The following is a 22848-nucleotide window of genomic DNA, read 5'->3' on the forward strand; positions in this document are numbered from 1 at the left end:
GCCATCACCTGTGATGCTGACAAACCATATGAGTGGCAGTTCGAGTTCCTGAACTCTATCTCTGATCCAGTTCCTTGCAAATGACCTGGGAAAGCAGCAGCAGAAGGCCCTACTACTTGTATCCCCGCACCCATGTGGGAGACCCAGAAAAGGATCCAGGTTCCTGGCTCTGACCTGGCCCAGCCCCAACCACTGTGGCCATTTGGAGACATGAACCAGCAAGTGGAAGATTTCTCTCCCTGTCTCTCCCCCTACTCCTCACCCCTGTAGCTCTGCCTTTCAAATAAATGAAAATAACTCTTGAAAAAAATTGAATATTTGATAGGCATTGAGAATATGATTTATTTTTTGATTTCAGTGAGATCATTGTTAGTGTATAAAAGTTGATTTTGTAACTTGCGACTTTTCTGAATTGGTTTATCAGTTTTTAAAAGCTTTTTAATGATAGGTTTTTTCCATGTACAGTATTATGCCATCTGCAAACACAAATATTTTTAATTCAGCCCTTCCATTTTCGATGTCATTTATCTCTTTCTCCACCCTAGTTGCTCTTGTTAATACTTCCAGTACTATATTGAATAAGAGTGTTGCAAGTAAACATCTTTGTCTGTTCCACATCTGAAGGGAAATGATTTCTGCTTTTCTCTGGTCAGTAAAATGGTTGTTGGTTTGTCATTTATAGACTTTATGATTTTGAGGTTTGTTCCCTCAATACCAAATAAGCTGAGAGTTTTCATTGTACGTGGTGTTGAATTTTGTAAAATGTTCTCTATTGATTGAAATAATCATATGTATTTTGTTCACTTTACTGATCTATGACACTTACTGATTTTCAAATGTTGAAGCAATGTTGCAGCTCTGGAATAAATCTTACTTGATCTTGATGTATGATCTTTTTGATGCAGTTTTGGATTCAGTTTTCTAGTATTGTGTTGAGAATTTTTGCATCTGTATTCATCAAGGATATCACTCTAGCTTCTCTTGTGAGTGTTGTGACTTTCTCTGGTTTGTGTCAGAGTGATCCTGGCCTCATAAAACAAATTTGGCAGAGATCCATCTTCTTCAAAATTTTGGAAAAGTTTTTAAAATATTGAAATTAGTTCTGACTTAAATGTTTTATAAATTTCAGAGGTAAAGCCATTAAGTCCTGGACTTTACTTTGGTAGGAGACTTTTAATTACTGCTTTAAAATTAAAATTTTTAAACATCATATATCCCTATTTCATTAAATACTTTTTTTCCTTAAGAATTGTATCTATATAGATAGATTTTTTTAAATTTTGAGATACAGAGTTAGAGAAAGAGAGAATCTCCCATATGCTGGTTCACTTACCAAATGTCTACAATGGCTGAGACTGGCCAGGCCAAAGCTAGGAATCTAGGACTCTAGCTTAATCTACCACACGGTTTCAGGGGTCTAGGCAATTGGATCATATTCTTCTGCTTTTCCAGGCACAGTAGCAAGGAGCTGGATTGGAAGTGGGGCAGTCAGGAATCAAACTGGTGCTCTTATGGGAAGCTGGTGTTGTAGATGACAGCTTAACCCTCTGTGCCACAGTGCTGTACACTAAATGTATTTTTGTTTAGCTATTGAACAAAAGGGAAAAAAATCTAAGGGTTTGAGTCCATTTAGTTTAATTTAAACACATAAGGTAGAGCTATCTGCAATTATAAGCTTACCTATCAAAGATATATGGTATAAATGAAAAACAATAAAAATGTAATTATGGAAACTGATTGTTTTTTTTTTCTTTGAAAGAAGTTTATATTGTCCTAGAAAGAGCCGATTTCTATTATAGTTTATGATTACAGTATTCTATTTATATTCTTAGCATTCAGTTAATTTCCTCGTCTAATGCTCACCTTTCTTAGGTTTCTTTTAAAACAGTTTAATGAGATGAGTACATAAATCATCTCAGTGAAGACAAACACTTACATGTAAAACTCTGGCGAGAGCTTTTTAAACATTTTAAAGTAGTGGAAAGTCACTTAAAGGCCTTATACACCATGTTTTTATCTATTAATTTGAAATGTCTTTTTTCATAGAGTTCAAGGTGGTGAAATGTAAGTCGATTTCACGTTTAGTTCAATGTTTATTTTTAATAATTATAAGACATCAATTGTCATCAATTCAGAACTATAAAATGGACTGTATAAATATAGGCAAATGTCCATACTATAAATGAGAATTTTCTAGAAATTGGACTTCAATACATATTGACCTAATTTGAGAGTAAACTGCTAAAATTTAAGAAGGTAGATTAGGGAACCTTTTATTCATTTCCTTCATTTGCTGCACATGTTTATATGTACAAGTGAACTATAATTTAAAAATAAATAAATTAGTGCTGTAGAACTATTTTGTGCAGGAGCCATAATTAAATATCTGAATTCATTACAAGTTCTCATACATGTGACATAAGACCTGTCATTCACATGGCAGTTAATCAATCCCATTCACAATAGCTACAAAAACTATCAAATACCTTGGAATAAACTTAACCAAGGACGTTAAAGATCTCTACAATGAAAACTACAAAACCTTAGAGAAAGAAATAGAAGAGGATAACAAAAAATGGAGAAATCTTCCATGCTCATGGATTGGAAGAATCAATATCATCAAAATGTCTACTCCCAAAAGCAATTTATATATTCAATGCAATACCAATCAAGATACCAAAGACATTCTTCTCAGATCTGGAAAAAATGATGCTGAAATTCATATGGAGATACAGGAGACCTCAAATAGCCAAAGCAATCTTGTACAACAAAAACAAAGCCAGAGGCATCACAATACCAGATTTCAGGACATACTACAGGGCAGTAGTTATCAAAACAGCATGGTACTGGTACAGAAACAGATGGATAGACCAATGGAACAGAATAGAAACACCAGAAATCAATCCAAACATCTACAGCCAACTTATATTTGATCAAAGATCCAAAACTAATCCCTGGAATAAGGACAGTCTATTCAATAAATGGTGCTGGGAAAATTGGATTTCCATGTGCAGAAGCATTAAGCAAGACCCATACCTTTCCCCTTACACAAAAATTCACTCAACATGGATTAAAGACTTAAATCTACGACCCAAAACCATCAAATTATTAGAGAGCATTGGAGAAACCCTGCAAGATATAGGTACAGGCAAAGACTTCTTGGAAAAGACCCCAGAAGCCCAGGCAGTCAAAACCAAAATTAACATTTGGGATTGCATCAAATTGAGAAGTTTCTGTACTTCAAAAGAAACAGTCAGGAAAGTGAAGAGGCAACCGACAGAATGGGAAAAAATATCTGCAAACTATACTACAGATAAAGGGTTGATAACCAGCATCTACAAAGAAATCAAGAAACTCCACAACATCAAAACAAACAACCCACTTAAGAGATGGGCCAAGGACCTCAACAGACATTTGTAGAAAGAGGAAATCCAAATGGCCAACAGGCACATGAAAAAATGTTCAAGATCACTAGCCATCAGAGAAATGCAAATCAAAACCACAATGAGGTTTCACCTCACCCCGGTGAGAATGGCTCACATTCAGAAATCTACCAACAATAGATGCTGGAGAGGATGTGGGGAGAAAGGGACACTAACCCACTGTTGGTGGGAATGCAAACTGGTTAAGCCACTATGGAAGTCAGTATGGAGATTCCTCAGAAACCTGAATGTAACCCTACCATACAACCCAGCCATCCCTCTCGTTGGAATTTACCCAAAGGAAATTAAATTGGCAAACAAAAAAGCCATCTGCACATAAATGTTTATTGCAGCTGAATTCACAATAGCTAGGACCTGGAACCAACCCAAATGCCCATCAACAGTAGACTGGATAATGAAATTATGGGACATGTACTCCATAGAATACCATACAGCAGTAAGAAAAAATGAAACCTGGTCATTTGCAACAAGATGGAGGAATCTGGAAAACATTATGCTGAGTGAATTAAGCCAGTCCCAAAGAGACAAATATCATTTGTTTTCCCTGATCGGTGACAACTGAACACCAAAGGGGAAACCTTTTGAAGTGAAATGGACAATATAAGAAACAATGACCTGATCAGCTCTTGTCCTGACTCTTGATGTACAATGTAATACTTTATCCTTTTTAGTAAAACAAACAAACAAACAAACAAAAAACTAGAAAATTATGGGTTATAAAAGAAACACTCTTCAATTTGCTAATTTGAAATTGTCATTTTCATATGTTTCATTTGCTTATCTCCTCCATGTCTTTATTCATCAGAAGCAACACAAATTTCCACCTATATTTAGATATCAACAGTACTTTTTTTGTCCTAAATGAGAATCATTGAAGGGAACATATTCACCTGTATTATTGTTTGGAATAAACTAATGATTTTCCCTTTCTTTAATATTATTCTGTGTATCTCCTGGGCCTTAACTCTCTATCTCACGATTTGTTGAGAAACTGAGAAAACGTATTTCTATTGCTTGATTCATTCTCAGAATTGATCATAGAGATATAAATATTAGGAAACATACAAATCCCATCAATTCAGAGGGAAATCAAAGACACATAGTGAAAAGGAAATTGAACAGAGAATAATACTTCTGATCTGAGATCTATAATAATGATAAGTTTTTTGTGAAATTTAATTTCCCCAAGCCTTAGTGTGTTCCTTTTGTACAAACAAAAATCACTTTTAGACTCTCAAGGTAACAATGCTTAACTGAAGTACATAGCCAATCATTAAGGTAAATTGCTCTATCTGACAGAATAACTGCTGAGGTGAAACCAAAAGGTGACATATAAAAACTTTATTTGCAAGTTCTACCTGCATATCTTAACTTCCTTGGAGAAATCCAGCTCTTACTGTGTAAGCCACTCAGCTTCCTTAGTAACTGACCTACACTGTCCATTTCTTTTCAATCTGCAACCAATTTTATTACTTCCCACTGACCCCACTACTACCACTATGCTATTCTGGCTCCAAATTTTATTCCATTCTTGTCTATTGCCTTATTCAATTTTTCATGATGAACCCTAGTCAGTTTGTAAGCATGATCTCTGGCCATCTAAAAATGTAATCCTCTTGTTACTGTTTCATAGTTCAACTTTGATGGATAGTGAGACAATCAAGAGAATCTCTTAAGTTTATTGAGATTTTTAAAGATAAACTTTCATGAACAAATATATGATTTTATTTTGATTTCTCATCCTCATTTAAATGTCAGAAAATTATTATTTTGTCTTAAATTTTGTAGCCAATCACTGAGGACATTCAAGATTGCATTTCCTTGACCTTGGAGGTTTAAAATTAGTTTTATTGACTGATGACTCATACCGTTGGCTTCCTGAAGGAGGTTCATGCTTTGGAAAGCTGTAGAGGAGAATTACATTAAATTAAGAACAAACCTTGCTATTTTACCTCCCACTAAAAGAAAAAAAAAGAACATTTTTTCATGTTCATATGAAATAGAAGGGATGTAAAGTATTATCCCATAGTACTACATTTTTGTCTCCCTGTAAAATATTAAATAATCATTAATTATATATTTTTAATCATTAAAACATGTAAATCTAATTTTAACATTTCTTAATAATAGAGACTACCTAACAAATCATCTAGATTTTTTTCTCCCAAATAACTTTGCTTTTTTTAAAAAAAATAATTGCATTGACTTTGAAACAATCCCAAAATATGCTAAATGATTAACAGAGCTATAATCACTGTTATAAACCTCCTGAAAACAGTCACTCTAATAAAACTGGCATACTAAATTCCACAGAAAAAATCAGGTGTAACTAAATATGATTAATGATGAACCAAATAATTTTACATGCAAAGAATATCAAGCAGATGTGGACTTTGACTTATATTGAACTTCCTCATTAATCTCTTTGGTAAGAGCAAACCTATTACAAGTTACCTTACTTTACTCAAATATTTGTAATAATAGTGAAGTTTTGTTTTAAGGAAGTAAATCTCAAAACTTTTATGAAACAATAGAGGGTATAATCTATAATATCTTATTTTTTTACTACTCAATCTTGGTAGGAAAATTTGGAAGTTCTTGTAATACTATGTAAATACACTCATCTGAATGACTTCAACAATTCTGAGCAGTTTCTCAATGGTCTTACAATTTTTAAGTGATTTGGCAACTAATGGTTACACTTTTTGTTTTTTTCACTAACTCATATTTTGAAAAGTTTTCAAATTGAAGGGAGTTATGTAGTTCCTTATCCATGTGAACTCTGTCAACTGGGTAGTGTTTATTCAAATGAAGCTATGGATGGGAAATGGCAGAGCCATTATGTTAGAAGAAAGAACATAGCCTGTGTATTTTGTATATTCTATTCCATTACACAAAACATTTCTTAAAGTGCTTAATGAAACTATTATTTATGCATGTCATGTTTTTTCTAAGAAATTTCTGCTTTTACAATGGCAATATCCAGGACCATGATACTTTAAAAAAAAAATGAACATTGTATGTTTGACCTGGGGAAGGCATTAGGCATTGTCTAAGATTAATCCTCTTAATATGCCTGAAATGTATCCCTGGATCATACATTTTGCTTTGTATATTAAGGATCAATACCTTTCCTTATGTTCTTTGTCATATTGTAAACTTTCCTTTGTATTCCCTTTGTTTATTATTAATATTCATAACCTCAGCAGTCATAAGGTTAGACTCTCAACACAAGAAAAACAATAACCTAACTGACATTGCTATGCCTCACTCCAAACTGGCATTTCTAGAGATTCATTTCTAGGAAGATGAAAATGTTTTGGGGCCACACATGATGATGGCATACATCTCTTTAAAATCACAGAAGACTGCCATAGCCATCTTTTAATTCCTAGTATTCCACTGTGTCAGCAGGATTAAACCTGGAATCATGTACTAGCCGTAATGGCAAAAGTAGACCTTAATTGAATAATTCAAATGTGCCGCTCACCTTGCAAATCATCTTAATGAGAGTCATCATACTTATATTACACAGTATAACTAACGCCATAGTAAACTAAGGCTTGGAGGTCCTAGTCAACATGACAAACTCACAGGTTGTCTGTAATAGATACAAATCTTTCCAAGGGCAAATAATTCCCTAAAAATCTGATAAGATTAAATAAGACAGTGCAACCCATATTTGAAGCAACTACTCCAGCTTTTGCAAGTAAGCCTTCAATCTAATTTAGGGTTGTATTTAAGATTTTAGTGGGAGAACTCATACATAGGAAATGCTTCTTGAAACTAACTCTCCTCTTTGTCTTTTTTCCCCTCCACAGCTGAAAAGCTGCTGTGTCTACTTACTAAGTAAATGTGATCCTTCTTTTATTGATTGATTGATTGATTGATTGATTTGAAAGTCAGAGTTACGCAGAGAGAGAAGGAGAGGCAAAGAGAAAGAGAGGTCTTCCTTCTGCTAGTTCACTCTCCAGTTGGCTGCAAAGGCTGGAGCTACGCCAATCTGAAGCTGGGGCCAGGAGCTTTCACCGGGTCTCCCACGAGGGTGCAGGGTCCCAAGGACTTGGGTCATCTTCTACTGCTTTCACAGGCCATACCAGAGAGATGTATTGGAGCAGGCAGGACTGAAATTGGTGTCCATATGGGATGCTGGCACTGCAGGCGGCGGCTCTAACCACTACACGACAGCATGGTTCTGGGATCCCTCTTTGATGCAATAACAGTTTCACAAGGTCTTTAAATAAATACACTGAATATTTGCCCTGCTGGATGTATCTACATGCTATGATGCCTTTTTGCACTTCCATAACATATTTCTTCTCAGCTTTTGCTGCTATTCAGCAAACACCAGGTTTGTGCAGGTATTTTTTCTATATTCTTTTAATTTCATCCAATCATGTGTTTTTATTGACAGCATATTGAGTTGGGGAAATATCTCCTATCTTTGTATGAAAACCTGAAATACAGAATTAGTGCTGAAAGGAGTCTTTAAAATAATCCAGAACGTAATGTTGTAATAAAGAGTGAGCCAAAATAAATTATTACCACATACACAAGTGAAACATCAACTTATCAATATTTATCTGGTATATTTCAATAGTGGTTTTTTTTTTTTATTGGACCTGGTTTCTCTAAATATGAGATCACTTCAAAAACTCACAGAAAAATGGAACTAAATTTATTTATTTTAGTTCAAAACCTTTTTGAGGGTCTGGTGTTGTGGTAAAACAGGTTAAGCCAGAGCTTGCTGTGCTAGCATACTCTATTGGAACATCAGTTAGAGTCTCAGTCACTCCATTTCTGATCCAGCTGCCGGCTAACATGCTTGAGAAAGAAAAGGATGAACCAAGTATCTGGGCCTCTGTTACCCAAGTAGGAGATCCAGATAGAGATTCTGGCTCCTGGATTTCCCCTGGCCTATTTTTGGTCAGTAAAGACAATTGGGGAGAGTACTAGCAGATAGATCTTTCACTCCCTGCTCCCTGTGAGCCCTTCCTTCCCCCATGACTTTGCCATTTAAATAAATAAAACAAACCTAAAAAAAACTTTTTGAAATTCATTCCTACTTTTTCAATAATATATACTTCTGTAAACTTTTGGAAGAAACTTCCAATGCTTAGTTTTCAAGATATTGTTGCATCACAATAAATTTATTTTAATACTTTTAATGGACTTTGTAAAGTGCACTCAAAGGTTCCTGTTTTTTTTTTAAAGTGAATTAAAGTTAACTAAGAAAAAAAATATTTGAAATGACTAGAACTTTGTAAATATTTCATGACTTATTCATGATATCTAACAAATGTACAGACTGCAGTTAACAAAACTATGAAATGATACAGGCTTATCTATGTACATTAACATATTGACAAAATTAAAAGCTAAATTGCCTTTATGTTTCTATATCTTTGGCATTTGATTTCTTATTTATTTATTTGTTTGTTTATTTATTTATTTGAAAATCAGAGTTACACAGAGAAAGAGAGGCAGAGAGATAGAGGGCTTCCATCTGCTGGTTCACTCCCCAATTGGCTGTGTTGTTCCAAAGCCAGGAGCCAGGAGCTTCCTCCAGGTCTTCCAACATGGGTGCAGGGGCCCAAGGACTTGGCCATCTTCCACTGCTTTCCAAGGGCATAGCAGAGAACTGGATCAGAAGTGGAGCAGCCGGGACTCGAACTGGTGCCCATATGGGATGCCGGCACTGCGGGCGGCAGCTTTATCCACTACACCTCAATGCTGGCCCTATCATTTGATTTCTTAATCTTTCTAGATTTATCTCTGTTGTTATTTTATTTATACTACTCAATGCTGCTAAACTGAAGGCAAAAGTTTGAGATACTTCTCTATTTTGTCTTTCAAATCAGCTATTGTATTTTCCTTCTATGCCATTACATTACTTTCTGTTGCTCCCATTTCACTAAAACATGAACAATTTTTATTTATGTAAAACATGGGTCAGTGACTCCCATCCCCAGCACACAATTTTTCAAGTAAACCATGACTAAAGTAAACAAGAAGAGTTTTCAGGTTACAAGTAAAAGAGGGCTATGATAGGTTAAAATGAATATAATTGGAGTAAAGGTTGGAATCTGAAAGAGAGCTGGAAAAGTGTTACAAAAGAGGTGATTTTTTTCATATTACTGTTGATAACAATTAGGGGAAAATTCAAAATGGAAAAAAAGAATGCAATTTTTTCCCAATAGTTTCTTAATGAAATCATTAAGGCACTTTAAACTCTTTAAAGTAATTGATCATGTAATGAATCTTTAAAGTTATTAATCATATAGTTTCCAAAAAGAACATAGAGAAATATTATTATGTTTCCTTGGGACTTCCCAGTAGGGAAACATTGATACTGTATTAAGCACAGTGTCAGACCTTGTCAAGCCAAGCTTTTAGTTCCATTATTCAGGTGTACATGATCAGAAGTGTAAATCCACTAAACACAGATTTTCAAATATTCTAAGAAGCTGCTAGAAAACAGACTACTTTACATTGGCTTTTAAAAATATCTTCCATGAGGCTGGCATTGTGGTATAACTGGTTAAGTTACCACCTGCAATACTGGCATCTCGTTTGACTACAGGTTCCATCGCTCCTGCTCCATTTCCAGTCCAGCTTCCTGATAATATGCCTGGGAAAGCAGTGGAGGATGGCGGAAGTCCTTGGACTGCTCCCACCCATGTGGGAGATCTGGAAGAAGCTCCTGGCTCCCTGCTTCAGATAGTCCAATCTTGGCTGTTGCTGCTATTTGGGGAGTGAGCCAGAGGATAGAAGATCTCTCTTTCTACCTCTCTCTGTGTAATCCTGTCTTTCAAATGAGTAAATAAATCTTTTTTTTTTAATAATATTTACTCATTTGAAAGGTGGGGTTACAGATGTAGAGGCAGAAGCAGAGAGAGAGAGAGAGAGGTCCTCCATTCACTGCTTCTCTCCCCAGTTGAAGCCAGGGGACAGGAGCTTCTTCTGGGTCTCCTACACAGGTGCAGGGGCTCAAGGACTTGGGCCACTTTCTACTGCTTTCCCAGGCCATAGCAGAGAGTTGGATTGTAAGTGGAGCAGCCGGGACTTGAACTGGTGCCCATGTGGGTTGCCAGCACTGCAGGTAGCAGTTTTACTAACTATGCCACAACATTAGCCCCTAAAATAAATCTTAAAAATAAATAAAAGTAATAATAAAAATATATTTGAAACATAAGATGAAGTTTGCAATAAGTTACAAAAATTAAAAGCAAGGAAAATTAAATTATCCTTGAGCTAAAACTCTTACAAGATCTCTTCTTTAGTAGATGGTAGGTTAATCATTTAACTTGTACTCACAAATGTATAAAACAGAATAGGCAGAAGATAAGATGATGGAAGAAACAGGATTCTCTGATCTTGGTTTCTCATAAGTTTATTTGGAAATCAGTTCAAGTTAGCAAAAGAAAATAGCTGGTAGTCTAACTAGAAATAATGCATATTCTTTGTCCTTGTTTTAAATTATGGGATATAGAAAGTAAGCCATTATAGTTTTTCTACTTTTTTTTCCTTCTAAAGAATTTGTACACAGAGGAAGAGAAAGTCTACAGTGTTGTTTCTTCATTTTTTTGGCATAATCTATTTCCATAGACATTGTCTGAAACTAAAGATTAAAAAGCGAGAAGTTACTATCTATGATATACTATGATATAATATCACTTGTAGTTAACTTTTATATTTTTTATTTCCTGTGTCAAAAAAATTTGGCTTATTTATTATCAGTGCAACTACTTAAAGTAGGCTGCATTATTGGAACTTCAAAAACTGAACTTTGTGTCACCTCACTTAAAATCTGAATTGATCTGTGACAACTTTGATGAATACAGTGTGGCAGAAGCGATGCCACACCTGTTTGGGGCTAAGAATTTAAAGAACCTGTAGTTTCTGCCCTAGTCTTGGGGATCCTGGGTCAACTACACTTCTGGATAGACCTTATGGAGAGGCTCTAACACTACATGAACAGCATGGAGTCTTGCCTTTTTGCCATCTCCTCTAAGATGCCATCCATGTAAGTAAAGACATCTTGGCCATTCCAGACCAGTGGAACCAATAGCTGGACTTCCCTGAGACACTCAGTTCATCCCAGGTGAGCAATTGAATTGTCCAGTGAAGCACTACTTACATTCCTGACCCATTCAACAGGAAGAGAGAAGAAAAGATGTTACTTAAGACACTAATGTTTACTTAGTGTGTTTTGTAGCATGTATCATTAGAACAGTAGGTTTCTAACACTGTTTTAAGCAAATAAGACAATGTCTGTGAAATTATTGCAGTTCGGAAAGGAAAACCTAGCTTATCATCCTATTCCAAAACTTCAATGAAAACAATAGGATTATCTGTTCAGTTTAATCTTAATAGAAGCTCGATTAACTTTGACATGAGATTGTCCCTTGTTATAAATAAGATTAATTGTTAAATATAATTAATATTTGCAAAACCTCAAGATTACTCAGATGTAATTTTCTCTGCAGGGAGGAGAGAAGTTCCACTTTGCTTATAGCCTTGCCTAAATACTGATGGAGACTGTGAACTCAAAAGGCTTCCATAGCCCTGGCAGCCCATGTCAAGAGTCTCCAGTAATCACTGACGTCATATAGAGTGTTAACTGTTACATTAACAACAGGAGTATCTGTGCACTTATTCCCTATGCGGGACCTCTGTCCTCAATGAGTTGTACTATGAGAAATAACTGCAAAACTTGTTCTCAATTTTTTTTTGTATTTTGTGTGTGTGTGTTTGTGTGCAAATTGTGGAAATTTTACCTAGTATAGAGTTGGTCTTCTCTGTATAAATTTAATTGAAAAGGCATCTTAATAGAGAATGGAACTGGGACTGGGAATGGGAGAGGGAGGAGAAGGTAGGGTGGGAGTAGGGGTGGGAAGGTAGGTATGGTGGAAAGAATTATTATATTCCTAAAGTTGTACTTATGAAATTTGTACTTATTAAATAAAAGGTTTCTAAAAAAAAGCTACTTCGATGTGCTATAGTTTTTGAAATAGTGAAATGGCTTTAGAAAACATATAATAGTATGTAGATTTTATAATATTGTACACTCAGATATATACATATGTAATATGTTATCTTAGCAAATATTTATTTGCCTTTTTCTGTTAAATCCTAATATTGACTTTCCATAACAGGACAAGCACCAGAGCTCATATTTTACAGAATATACTTAATATTATTAAATAAATAGGTAGCTAGTTGCTTTACATCTGCTCAAAATGTTAGCAATCTCAAATTTGTGTCATTGTAATTAAGTGACTTTAGTAATTACATAATCTGTGGTCACATTTTAGACTTGCTTGCATTGATCATATAAAAGTTATATTTATGCAATGACACAAATATAATTACATATTCAGAAAAATGTGCCACCGAGAAGAGAATGCATAAAAAAGAATAATAATGTATGTAATAATTCTAATTTAAACAGAATAAATTTTAGTGGAAATTGCTTAAGTTATCTCAAAGATAGAATATGACTTTGAATGGGAAGGTTAAAAAAGGACATTTAAAATATTTCATAATGTCTTCCTAAACCAACCCGAGTATTAGGAATGGATTTTCATCTACAGTCACTATACTAGCATCAGTTGGAAGAGGATGATTTGCTTAGAAACAATGTCATGATTTCATTTCGTGAACAAACTTGAAATAGTGTTTCAGTGCAAATATCCACATTGATAGTATTAACATCTATACCGTATGTGAAGCAACAGTATGAGTATAACCAGTTCATCCATGCAAAGCAAGGGACTTTCACCTTACCATAATAACTTCCCAACACAATTTGATCAGGCTCAGTGACCTGAGGTAATAAATGAGTAAGCCTACAAAACAAACAACAGATGAATAAATCGCCTGCCAATAATAGTCTTTTCAAGCCATTCAGTCCTCTAGGATTGATATGTTTAATTAGCGAAAATGAATTTTGCTGTGTTGAATCACTAATGATGTTGTGAATCAAATAGTATATAAATAATTTGTATTGCAATATTTGTGCACTAATTATATTATTCAATACTCAATGAGCAAGCAAAATAACAGAAATGGAAAAAGACCTGTTATGTGTTGAGTTTTGAAATCATGAGCAATTAGTCATTTCTCTGAATCAAAACAGGAAAATTAGAATCATCATGACATATAAATATTACTTTGTTAAGGCTCAGTTGTGGCTTTACTCTTTTCAAGGAGCCTCAGAATCGCAAAATCTGATCATTATGCTGAATACCTTCCATTTTCTCAATGAAAACACTGTGATTAAATTAATATTATGAGGTTCTGCTGACCTAACACACAATAAAAGGAATAGAAAAGATAAAAGTAATAAAATAATAAAGCCATAAAAAACAGAGTATCTATCAGTTCCTACAACTAAAATGTATGAGAGCTCAGATTAGGTTTGATACAATAAACTAACCATGTTCTAAAGGATTCCTTTCCCCTCCAAGTTTCTCTGGGACATACATTAGGCCACCAGTTCATGTGATGAGACATCACATTGTGTATATTTTGCAACTTAGTCTTTAGAATCAACTGCTTATAATTAAATCACTGTGCAGGCTTGTTTTCCTTATCTCTCCTTCAGCTTCTTGGGCCCAGTATCCTTCTCCAAAAGGGAATGCAACAAAGAATATTTACTACATATTCTTTGAAAGTTAAATGAATCAATAATCCATACCAAGTTCTTAGTCTAAATATAGTAGAAAAATGTAATAAAATATAATTCCCAGTGTTTTCATGTTCAAATAATGATTTTAATGATTCGAGACTTCACAACTTTCTAAAATATCATGCAGCAGATAAGACTGTAATCTTCTCCTCATAGCTCAATGCACTCTAGCAATTTACTCTTCATTGTCCCAAACAAACATTTTTAACCATCCCTAAATAAATTTCTCTATGCATAGATTTTGAATCACAAGATTCAACTCATCAGGACCTGTTCCTAGGGTTTTGAGCAGGCCTAATCCAAGCTGAATCCAAAACATGACTACCTCAAATTTCAAATGTATTAGTGCATTCTAAGATATGAATCAACACCTAATGTATATCCATTGTACATACTATGATAAATGCTGGGTTTTATTACACTAGCTTATCATTTATGAAATTATTAGATACAAATGTGTGTGTATTTTTACGCAGAGCCAAAACTATGAGTTTTGGAATGAAAGACTGAATTGTTTTTCTTACCGGTTTTTACATAGTAGATGAGATGGAAATAGAGCAGGCTTTGAGTAGATAGGAACTGGGAAAATATGAAATGAAGCATAATATTTTGCAATTTGGTGCACTAATTTGGCAAAAAAATAGATAATGATTTTAGGAACATAAGTCAACCACAGATAATGTGCTTTAAAAGTAGTAGAAAATAAAGTTAAAGGAAAGATAAGTTTCATAGTTAAGAGAGTGAAATTGGACTTTGATCCCAAGTAGGGAGCCATCAAAAGTCCCTGGATATTTTACCGACATGATGAAACCAGAGTTTCATAGATTAGTCTTTTTAATATTAAAATTTATAGATAGGGGACAAATTTCATGTATTTTATATATGGGGTTTTAAGAGCCTATTGATACTTCCCACTTCACCCTCTCTCACTCCAAATCCCTTCCTTTATTTTTCTTTTTTTTCAATTTTTACAATGTCATATTTTCAATTTATTTTGTAGTCACAAACTTAACCCTCCATAAATAAAAAATTCTACAAGCAGTGAGTATAAAAACCACAGTCCTTCAAGAGTATAGACAAAAGCTATAAACAATAGCCAGATTTCAAAATTTCGCTGATATACATTATTTTTTGTACTCTATATGTTAGTTACCACAAGTTGGGGAGCATATGATATTTGCATTTGGCAACTGGTTTATTTCTTTTTTTTAGATTTTTTTATTTATTTATTTGAGAGGTAGAGTTACAGACAGTGAGAGGGAGAGGCAGAGAGAAAGGTCTTCTGTACATTGGTTCGCTCCCCAATGGCTGCAATATCTGGAGCTGCGCCAGTCTGAAGCCAGGAGCCAAGTGCTTCTTCCTGGTCTCCCATGTGGGTGCAGAGGCCCAAGGGCTTGGGCCATCTTCTACTGCTTTTCCCAGGCCACAGTAGAGAGCTGGATTAGAAGAGGAGCAGCCAGGACTAGAACCGGCACCCATATGGGATGCCGGCACCACAGGCAGAGGATTTAACCTACTGAGCCATGCTGCCAGCCTTGGCAACTGGCTTATTTCACTAAGCATAAAAGTCTCCAACTGCATCCATTTTGTTGCAAAAGATAGGATTACTTTTTTTTTTTAATTGCTGGGTAGTATTCTGTTCTGTATATTTAGCACAATTTCTTTAAACAGTCATCAGATGCTGGACATATGGATTGATTCCATATCTTAGCTATTGTGAGTTAAGCTGCCATAAACACAGAGGTACAGATAACTTTTTCATATGCTGATTTCATTTCCCTTTATGTGAATTCCCAATAGTGGAATGGCTGGTTCATATGGTGGATCTATTTTCAGATTTCTTAAGAATCTTCATGTTGTATACAACAATTATACTACTTTATATTCCCACCAGCAATGTATTAGGTTACATTTTCTCCAAATCTTCACTATCATTTGTTACTTTTCGACTTTTGGATGGTAGCTATTCTAACTGGTGTGAGGTAAAAAATTCCTGGTAGTTTGTATTTCCCTGAGCATCTTTTTATGTGTCTGTTGGCTAATTATATTTCATCCTTTGAAAAATACCTGTTCATATTCTTAACCCATTTCTTAACTGGGTTGCTTGTTTTGTTGTTGAGTTTCTTGAGCTCCTGCTGAGAGCAGACAGAGTCAGCTGAAGGTAAAGGAACCAATTATCAGGTTGTCATTCACTTAAGATTCAGCTCTTAGAACAGGAGACTGAAATAGCAGCAGGCAGATAAGCAGTCACAGTTGAGTACAGACTTTCATGAGAAACGGAAATTAGAAGATGATGCATAAGTACATAAATCAATATTTTTCTGGAATTTTAGTTTAGTGTGTAAAAACAGTAATACTCACATAAAAGGAGGCAGAAATAAGATAAGAATAATATCAACTTTAATTGCTAGGTTTGTTATTCTTGAAAGTAAGAATTTAAAGCAAAGACATTCAAGTAATTGGAGAATACCTACAAGTGGGGTCCATGAAAGGATCAGACACAAAGTATCCCAGTAGTCATCTGTTTCTTCATGCCTTTTAACATTAAAGTTGGACTTTTGAATTCCAGGTCAAGGAAGCTTATTTAATATATTTAATTTTGGTTGGGGTCTTTTTGTTATTTTTTTAAACTTTTATTTAATGCATATAAATTTACAAAGTACAGCTTATGGGTTACAATGGCTTCCCCCCCATAACTACAATCCCACCCACAACCCTCCCCTTTCCCACTCCCTCTCACCTTCTCTTCACATCAAGATTCACTTTCAATTCTCTTTATATAGAGATCAGCTTAGTATATATTAAGTAAAGATTTCAATAGTTTGCAACTATATAGAAACACAAAGTGAAAAATACTGTTTGAGTACTAGTTATGGCATTAAATCACAATGTACAGCACATTAAGGACAGAGATCCTACATGAGGAGTAAGTGCACAGTGACTCCTGTTGTTGACTTAACAATTTGACACTCTTGTTATGGCGTCAGTAATCTCCCTAGGCTCTAGTCATGAGTGGCCAAGGCTATGGAAGCCTTTTTAGTTCACTGACTCTGATCATATTTAGATAAGGTCATAGTCAAAGTGGAAATTCTCTCCTCCCTTCAGAGAAAGGCACCTCCTTCTTTGATGACTTGATCTTTCCACTGGGATCTCACTCACAGAGATCCTTCATTTAGTTTTTTTTTTTTTTTTCCAGAGAGCCTTGGCTTTCCATGCCTGAAATACTCTCATGGGCTATTCAGCCAGATCCAAATGCCTTAAGGGCTGATTCTGAGGCCAGAGTGCTGTTTAGGACATCTGCCATTCTATGAGTCTGCTGTGTATCCCACTTCCCATGTTGGATCCTTCTCTCCCTTTTTTGTTCTATCAGTTAGTATTATTCAGCCACTAGTCTTCTTTATGTGATCCCTTTGGTTCTTAGTAATATCATTATGATCAATTGTGAAGAGAAATTGATCAAATGGACTAGTGAGATGGCATTGGTACATGCAACCTTGATGGGATTGAATTGGAATCCCCTGGTATGCTTCTAACTCTACCATTTGGGGCAAGTCAGCTTGAGCATGTCCCAAATTGTACATCTCTTCCCTCTCTTATTCCCACTGTTATATTTAACAGGGATCACTTTTCAGTTAAGTTTCAACACTTAATAATAACTGTGTATTAATTACAGAATTCAACTAATAGTATTAAGTAGAAGAGACAAAAAAATACTAAGAGGGATAACATATTAAGTTGTTCATCAACAGTCAGGGCAAGGGCTGTTCAAGTCACTGTTTCTCATAGTGTCCACTTCACTTTAACTGGCTTCCTTTTTGGTACTCTGTTAGATGTCACTGATGAGGGAGAACATATGATATTTGTTCCTTTGGGACTGGCTTAATTCACTTAGCATGATGTTTTCCAGATTCCTCCATTTTGTTGCAAATGACCGGATTTCATTGTTTTTCACTGCTGTATAGTATTCTATAGAGTAAATATCCCATAATTTCTTTATCCAGTCTACTGTTGATGGGGATTTAGGTTGATTCCAGGTCTTAGCTATTGTGAATTGAGCTGCAATAAACATTAAGGTGCAGACTGCTTTTTTGTTTGCCAATTTAATTTCCTTTGGGTAAATTCCAAGGAGTGGGATGCCTGGGTTGTATGGTAGGGTTATATTCAGGTTTGTGAGGAATCTCCAGACTGACTTCCCTAGTGGCTTAACCAGTTTGCATTCCCACCAACAGTGGGTTAGTGTCCCTTTTCCCAACATCCTCACCATCATCTGTTGTTGGTTGATTTCTGTGTGTGAACCATTCTAACCTGGAGAGGTGAAACCTCATTGTGGTTTTTATTTGCATTTCCCTGATGGCTAGTGATCCTGAACATTTTTTCATGTGCCTGTTGGCCATTTGGATTTCCTCTTTGAAAAATGTCTATTGAGATCCTTAGCCCATCTGTTAAGTGGGTTGTTTGTTTTGTTGTTGTAGAGTTTCTTGATCTCTTTGTAGATTCTGGTTATTAACCCTTTATCTGTAACATAGTTTGCAAATATTTTTTTCCTATTCTGTCAGTTGCCTCTTGCCTCTATTGTTTCTTTTGCAGTACAGAAAATTCTCAATTTCATGCAATCCCAATAGTCAATTTTGGCTTTGACTACCTGCACCTCCAGAGTCTTTTCCAGGAAGTCTTTGCCAGTGCCAATATCTTGCAGGGTTTCTCCAATGTTCTCTAATAATTTGATGGTGTTGGCTCATAAATTTAGGCCTGTAATCCATGTTGAGTGGATTTTTATGTAAGGTGAAAGGTAGGGGTCTTGCTCCATGCTTCTGCACATGGAAATCTAGTTTTCCCAGCACAATTTATTGAATAGACAGTCCTTGTTCCAGGAATTGGTTTTAGATACTTGGTCAAATATAAGTTAGCTATAGATGTTTGGATTGATTACTGGTGTTTCTCTTCTGTTCCATTGGTCTATCCATCTGTTTCTGTACTAGTACCATGCTGTTTTTATTACAACTGCCCTGTAGTATGTCCTGAAATATGGTATTGTGATGCCTCTGGCTTTGTTTCTGTTGTACAAAATTGCTTTAGATATTCGAGGTCTCCTGTGTCTCCATATGAATTTCAGCATCATTTTTTCTAGATCTGAGAAGAATGTCTTTGGTATCTTGATTGGTATCACATTGAATCTATAAATTGATTTTGGGAGAATGCACATTTTGATGATGTTGATTCTTCCAATCCATGAGCATAGAAGATTTTTCCATTTTTTGGTATCCTCTTCTATTTCTTTCTTTAAGATTTTGTAATTCTAATCATACAGATTTTTGACATCCTTGGTTTATTCCAAGGTATTTGATTGTTTTTGTAGCTATTGTGAATGGGATTGATTTTAGAAGTTCTTCCTCAGGTGTGGCATTGCCTGTGTATACAAAGGCTGTTGATTTTTGTGCATTGATTTTATATCCTGCTACTTTGCCAAACTCTTCTGTGAGTTCCAATTGTCTCTTAATAGAGTTCTTTGGATTCCCTAAATAAAGAATCATGTCGTCTGCAAAGAGGGATAGTTTGACTTCTTCCTTCCCAATTTATCACTTTAATTTATTTTTCTTGCCTGATGGCTCTGGCTAAAACTTCCAGAACTATGTTGAAAAGCAGTGGTGAGAGTGGGCATTCCTGTCTGGTACTTCCAACTTTTCCCCATTCAATAGGATGCTGGCCATGGGTTTTTCATAAATTGTTTTGATTATATTGAGGAATGTTCCTTCTATACCCAATTTGCTTAAAGTTTTCATCATAAAAGGGTGTTGTATTTTATCAAATGCTTTTTCTGCATCTATTGAGGGAATCATATAGTTTTTCTTCTGCAGTTTGTTAACGTGGTGTATCACATTGATTGATTTGTGATCATTGAACCATACCTGCATACCAGGGATAAATCCCACTTGGTCTGGGTGGATTATCTTTCTGATGTGTTATTGTATTCTATTGGTGAGATTTTTTTTATTAAACTTTTATTTAATGAATAAAAATTTCCAAAGTACAGCTTATGGGTTACAACGGCTTCCCCCCTCCCATAACTTCCCTCCCACCCACAATCCTCCCCTTTTCCGCTCCCTCTCCCCTTCCAATCACATCAAGATTCATTTTCAATTCTCTTTGTATACAGGGGATAAGTTTAGTATATATTAGGTAAAGATTTCAACAGTTTGCCCGCATATAGCAACACAAAGTGAAAAAAAAAAAATACTATTGGAGTACTAGTTATAGCATTAAATAAGAGTGTACAGCACATTAAAGACAGAGATCCTACTTTTAAAATAAATTGATTTTCTATGCCATTTCCAATTTAACACCAGTTTTTTTTTTTCATTTCCAATTATCTTTATATACAGAAGATCGATTCAGTATATAATTAGTAAAGATCTCATCAGTTTGTACCCACGCAGAAACACAAAGTGTAAAAATACTATTTCAGTACTAGTTATAGCATCACTGCACATTAGACAACACATTAAAAAAAGATCCCACATGGGATGTAAGTACACAGTGTCTCCTGTTGCTGACTTAACAATTTGACACTCCTGTTCATGGCGTCAGTAATCTCCCTAGGCTCTAGTCATGAGTTGCCAAGGCTATGGAAGCCTTTAGAGTTCGCTGACGTTGATCTTATTCTGATAGGGTCATAGTCAAAGTGGAAGTTCTCTCCTCCCTTCAGAGAAAGGTACCTCCTTCTTTGATGGCCCCGTTCTTTCCACTGGGATCTCACTCACAGAGATCTTTCATTTAGGTCTTCTTGTTCTTTGTTTTTTTTTTTTCTTTTCCATGGTATCTTGGCTTTCCATGCCTACAATACTCTCATGGGCTCTTCAGCCAGATCCAAATGCCTTAAGGGCTGATTCTGAGGACAGAGTGTTGTTTAGGACGTCTGCCATTCTATGAGTCTGCTGTGTATCCCGTTTCCCATGTTGGATCGTTCTCTTCCTTTTTGATTCTATCAGTTAGTATTAGCAGACACTTGTCTTGTTTGTGTAATCCCTTTGACTCTTAGACCTATCAGAGCCATCTTGCATCTATGTTCATAAGGGATATCAGTCTGTAATTTTCTTTCAATACTGCATCTTTCTCTGGCTTAGGAATTTATGTGATGCTGGCTTCATAGAAAGAATTTGGAAGGATTCCATCTTTTTCAATTGTTCTGAATAGTTTGAGAAGAAATGGAGTTAATTTTTCTTTAAATGTCTGGTAGAATTCAGCAGTGAATCCATCTGGTCCTGGGCTTTTATTTGTTGGGAGGGCCTTTATTACCAATTCAGTTTCCATCTCATTTTTGAGTCTGTTTAGGTTTTCTGTGTCTTCATGGTCCAATTTAGGTAGGTTGCATGTGTCCAGGAATCTATCCATTTCTAATAGATTTCCCTGTTTGCTGGCATACAACTTTTTGTAGTAATTTCTGATGATTTTTTTTTAATTTCTGTGGAGTCTATTGTTATGTTTCTTTTCCATCACTGATTTTATTGATTTGGGTCTTTTCGTTTTTTAGTTAGTTGGACCAATGGGGTGTCAATTTTGTTTATTTTTTCAAAGAACAAGCTCCTCGTTTTTCTGATTTTTTGTAATTTTTTTGAATTAAATCCTATTGATTTCTTCTCTGATTTTAATTATTTCTCTTCTCCTATTAGATTTGGGTCTGGTTTGCTGCAGTTTTCTAGATCCTTGAGATGACTTGAAAGCTCATCTATTTGGTGCCTTTCCAATTTCTTGATGTAGGCACCTATTGATATAAACTTTCCTCTCAACACTGCTTTTGCCGTATCTCATAAGTTTTGATATGTTGTGTTGTTATCCTCATTTACTTCCAGAAAGTTTTCGATTTCTCTTTTGATTTCTTGTATGAACCAGTGTTCATTCAGGAGCATGTTGTTCAGTCTCCATGTGTTTGCATATGCTCTGGGGATTCCTGAGTTGCTAATTTCCAACTTCATTCCCCTATGGTCTGAGAAGCTGCATGGTATGATTCTAATTCTTTTGAGTTTGCTGAGACTTGCTTTATGGCCTAGTATGTGCCCATTCCTAGAGTATGTTCCATGTACTGCTGAGAAGAATATAAATGCTTTATGTGTAGGATGAAAAGTTCTGTAGATATCTGTTAGATCCATTTGGGCTATATTGTCATTTAAATCTATTGTATCCTTGTTGATCTTCTGTCTGGTTGATCTGTCTGTTTCTGAGAGTGGAATACTGAAGTCCCCCAGTAGTATTGTATTGAAATCTAAGTCTCCCTTTAAGTCCCTTAAGATACCTTTTAAATGAACTGGTTCCCTGTAATTAGGTGCATATACATTTATAATAGTTACATCTTCCTGTTGAATTGAACCCTTAATCTTTATTTAGTGTCCCTCTTTGTCTCTCTTGACAGTTTTTGTGTTAAAATTTATTTTGTCTCATATTAATATGACTACACCTGCTTTTTTTTGTTTCTGTTGGCATGGAATATCTTTTTCCAATCTTTCACTTTCAGTCTGCATGCATCTTTGTCAGAAAGATGTGTTTTTGTAGGCAGCAAATAGATGGGTTTTGTTCCTTAATACATTCAGCCAGTCTGTGCCTTTTAACTGGAGAGTTAAGTCCATTAATGTTCAATGTGACTATTGATAATTAGTGATTTTGCCCTGCCATTTTCCCAAAGATATTTTCTAATATATGCTTTGAGCTTCCTATGATCTT

Source organism: Lepus europaeus, chromosome 7, assembly GCF_033115175.1.
Source record: "Lepus europaeus isolate LE1 chromosome 7, mLepTim1.pri, whole genome shotgun sequence".
Taxonomy (NCBI): domain Eukaryota; kingdom Metazoa; phylum Chordata; class Mammalia; order Lagomorpha; family Leporidae; genus Lepus; species Lepus europaeus.